The 4,515-nt window shown below is 35.4% G+C and overlaps 1 long non-coding RNA gene across 2 annotated transcripts; it reads right to left on the bottom strand.

Annotated features, from left to right (window-relative positions):
* Window positions 1-219: 219 nt before the first annotated feature.
* On the bottom strand, window positions 220-3,850 carry LOC117243751. Of its 2 annotated transcripts, none has more exons than XR_004495627.1 (3): window positions 3,719-3,850; window positions 553-657; window positions 220-436 (listed from the first exon to the last, which is right to left on the bottom strand). It is a non-coding gene; the product is annotated as an uncharacterized LOC117243751 (long non-coding RNA). The 2 variants fall into 2 exon arrangements; XR_004495626.1 differs by lacking the exon at window positions 3,719-3,850 and adding an exon at window positions 3,226-3,371.
* Window positions 3,851-4,515: the final 665 nt, after the last annotated feature.

Here is a 4,515-nt window from a genome sequence, read left to right as displayed (position 1 = left end):
TACAGAACAGGAAATTAAAGCAGGAATGTTCACCAAAAATAAGACAATATTAAGAAATGTACTGTCAAGACAAAAACACTTGCTACATGAACCTGTCATTTTATACTTGACAATGGCAAAATGAGAGCTCAAGATGAAGAGAATTATATTGGGAAAAAAATCTTTGCTTCATCTTTTGTATTGAAACAATCTTTAAGTTTTACTGAAGAAAACACAAACTGAGAAAACAGTCCTTTATTTTGATAGAATCACAATTCTGAGAAGCTGCTGCAGTGGCCAGGGTGAACCTAAAGTATTCTTATTCCAGAAGGCAGAGCAGCAGCCAGAAGGACTCAGTGGTACCAGGGCAGAAGGGAACAATGGAGAACACATGGATATTCCTTTGTCTGGAGTGCCTGAGTACAAATGAAGCTTCTTGCTCTTCTGTCAGGAACTTCTAGAACAGGAACCAGGGTATGACATTAGCTCCCTGATGGGGTGAATCCCCACCCCACAGGTCTTGAAGGACCAGGCACTCTACCCTGGCCATTGAACCTCCCTTCTTTCATTTACCTCATGACTTTCAGAATCTTCATACACACAATGTTTTGCACACCTCCTTGCAGTTCACAGGTTATACCTATTTTTAGAGTTGTTCATGTATGTCTAGGTCAGCAGCTGTTACAAGTAAGAAAACAAATTCTGTGCTGGAGGAGAAATGGAGTGTTTGTGCTCCAGTAAAACAAACAGCCAGGCTCTGCATTACATAATCCAGGTGTCCAACACTCCAAAATTTGAGCAGTTTCTAAGTAATTGTACAGAAAAACTATTAAGCACAATTAAATATCATTTCAATCCCATCAGATCCCCATATAATTCTCTTTAGGATTAATTTTAGACTTTTAAAAACATAATATTAAGTACAGATAGTGAAAAGGCATTAATTAGCTCCATTTGTTCATTTTATGAAGCTCTAAAGTGCAGCATTTTGCAAAAACGAGACACAATGAAGGATGTCGAAATGCATGAATTGGTATATTAAACATATTCCCATTGCTACCAACAGACTTTAAACAAAAGCTGAACGCAATCCTAAACTAAAAGCAGCTATCAGGAAAAAGCTCTCACATTGTAACAAAGCCCTCACTTAAATTTCTGATATTTCCCTTCTTTCCTTGAATGCATTTATTTGTTCACCTACCAAATTCATTTTATCAGAAACATTTTAAGTCAGACAGACTTAGATGCTAAGAAATACTTCAGAGAAAATCCATCCCCAATCTGCAGCTTCAAAAAAGTTCATTAAGAATATGGACATCTGAATACCATGGTAAATGTTGCATTATAATTCTTAATTAATATTATATATTTTACCTATGGATTTTTTATTAATGTGGTAATCCTGTATCATATACCAGAATAGCACTAGAGCTCTGAAGTCCATCTGGGGCCTCCTTTGCACCAACAGGTTTACTAGGAAGTAGCTGAGCAGCTGAAATTGATACCTTTTTCCACTATTATACACAGGGTAAATTGTTTTCATATTCTGATCTTTTGGAAGGGGCAAAATCTTTTCTCACAACACTATATGCACACAGCAATGTGAGGAAAGAAAACCATGGTGCTCTGCATCAAACATAATTAATGCACATTTAATAAGGGAGTTACTATGTAGTGACAATCAATTATTAAAACACACATTAATTTCTGTCCTTTTCCACACGTTAATTAAATAACATCCTTTCAGAATTTGTGTTTCTAGTAATGCTTCTCAGTCTGAAAATCAGAACCGTTCTTAGGAACATGACTTGACTTCTGTTATGCTTTTCAGAGGGTCTTTTCCTCAAAGGCAGGAGGTGACAGATGCTGCTGCACATTGCTTTTCCATTGTCTCTAAACTTATCCACTTGCATGCATTTATGTGTCCTGAATCATCATGCAGTGGCATCACAATTCTGAGGAACTAATATTCCACTGTATCTAGCCTCCCATTAATTAGTTCCCTTGTTTATATTATTTCCTTGTTAACTTTGCAGAAGGCTCTAGAATACCACAGTCTCATTAGGCAATATTAAAAATGTACATAGAAGCCATCTCTTAATATAGCATCACAAATTAAATCAGCAGCACCACTAAGCATTTCCAAATATGCATTCAGTTATAGATGCATCATGATACATTTCTGACTTATTTCAGTCACTTTCCATAAACATTGCAATGAACACATTTATCCTGACACAATTATGCATTGAAAAATACCAAAAGTGATGTAAGTAATGATATGGCCATGCAGCTGCATAAGAACTTATGTTAGATGTCTTTGTGTGTATATTGAAATCTTTTTGTGAGATTATGGTCCAGCAGAACACAGTACAGAGAAAAAATAAGTTGCTATTCAATATTATTAAAATTCAGACAGTCCAGAGATAATTGATTTGTATTAAAGACAAAGCATAGACTGAAAGTAGTAGTAGAGAGGTGCTTTATGACTCAAATTCCATTGTAGTGGAAACTTTAGATAGGCAAACTATAATTTTCTAAGTCAATTTGCACTGTGATCAGGAAACTAGGGTATGGCAGCTAATAATAATTTCAAATATTTCTTTGAATAATGCCTGGTTTTATTTAATATACCAGCTCGTCTTTTTATGTCATACTATCTTCACATTTCAGATATAACCATTCTATTTAAAATAGCTTAATAAATATATTTATAGAAATTACAGACAAGTATTAGCTGTTACCACTGCATTAAAATGTGTAAACTTATTTTTAGGCTGATACATTTAAAATTAACAAGACATGTGTTTTCCATCAAAACAATTACAACAATTTTTTGTGTTGCTTAGATTAATTAATCCTGTAAATCTTTCATTGATAGTTTAGTAAATGTGTGCTTCATAATAGGTGTATTTAACTCCATTTTGCTCTGTTTTTTCAAACTAATGCAGTATCACCTAACATGAAGCTGAAAACATTTTTGTCCAGCAATTACTATCAAATGAAAATCAAATAATATGCAAGCTTAGATCTTTGTGCAGCAAAATATGTCAACATCTATATAAATTTAATGTTAAACATGGAATGGGTTTTTTTCTGTAAAAATCATTATAGATGTTCACATGATTAAATCTAAGCAGGCCACCAAGTGGTAAACTGGATAAGGGCCCAAACATTTAAAGGAAAAATCAATCCTTTGAAAGCCACCAAGAAATCCAAGTACAGAAAGCCAGGGTTCTCACTTACCAAGATTTAGGAGAACAGTCAAAAATGATTAACTGGAATCAATTTGCACATATTGTATGCACTGTATTTAGATCACACAAATTACTTCATATTAGCAAATCAATACTTCCATTCATTGCAAGTTCCAAGACTGATTATCCTATGCAACTCTGAAAAGTCCATAGAGCATTTTTATCCATTAATAATTCACATAAGGATAAAGGCATTCTCTAGGCATTTAGATTAAAACAGATACTTATAAATATACCTTTGATTAATATAAAAGCTAAACTAAAGAGCATTTGGGAACTTGTTTTGCAAACAGCCAAAGAAAAATTGCAGTATTGTATTTGCATATTCCTATTCTGATACTGAACTATTCAATATCTTCCCTCATAGCAACCCCATCCCTTTGTAACCAGTGACTATTATAAATACCTTAGGTGAGCAAAATTTGCTTATTTGAAAATGACCACCTGAGCTGCATAAAAAAATTTTAAAACCCCAGAAGTACCTGGTTCTTAGGCAAATAATCCAGATGGAAAAAGACAGCAACAGTTCCTGACATTAAAATACATCCAAATGGGGCATGTAATATAATGACATATTGGCTGGGATGAGAATTGGAAAATACAGGTTTTAAAGAGAATGCTCTCAGTGAGAATATGGCCCTCAGTGCTAATACAGGTGGGTGCAGACTCATTCTGTTTGCTGGCAGAATTGTTCTCAGCTGAAAACTGTGAGATTGTATTACCAGAGAGCTGAGCTAACAAGCCCACTGAGAGCTAAAGCAAATGCCTGCATGTGCAGGTCTCTGCCTGTGTGGCTATTCAGCTTCCAGACCAGACCCCTCTCATCTCTTACCTCCTGAGTGAATTGGCACTCATTCTCGGGCAAGTTGCTTCATCTTTGTTTCCCCTCCCACTTCCACATCTTTCCCACTCAGTGTAAAATCTCTGCAGAGCAATGCAGGCATGATTTCAGCTGGGTCTTCTAGATGCTTCTGTAATATGAACACCAGCAATAAATCGGGAGAGGATAATAGAAGTGTCAAGCGAGTCCTAAGTGCAGCAGCAGAGCTGTAATGTACTGTATGACACCCTACATCTAACACCATCCTTCAAGGACTTTGCACACTATGGTTTATTCCACTGCAATAATAAATGTATCCATGATGCATCTCCAAGTATTACCCAGCGTTAAAAATGAATCACAGTAATGTTACCTTCACTTCTCTCCAGCAAGAAGATAATACTTTTTTTGGATGTGATACCATTCTGTATAGTTTTTGACAAACTGGAGATACTTTAG

The sequence above is a fragment of the Parus major genome, unplaced genomic scaffold (assembly GCF_001522545.3).
Source record: "Parus major isolate Abel unplaced genomic scaffold, Parus_major1.1 Scaffold101, whole genome shotgun sequence".
Taxonomy (NCBI): Eukaryota; Metazoa; Chordata; class Aves; order Passeriformes; family Paridae; genus Parus; species Parus major.
Note: the sequence above shows the minus strand (reverse complement) of the source record. Positions and strands in the feature narration are given on the sequence as shown.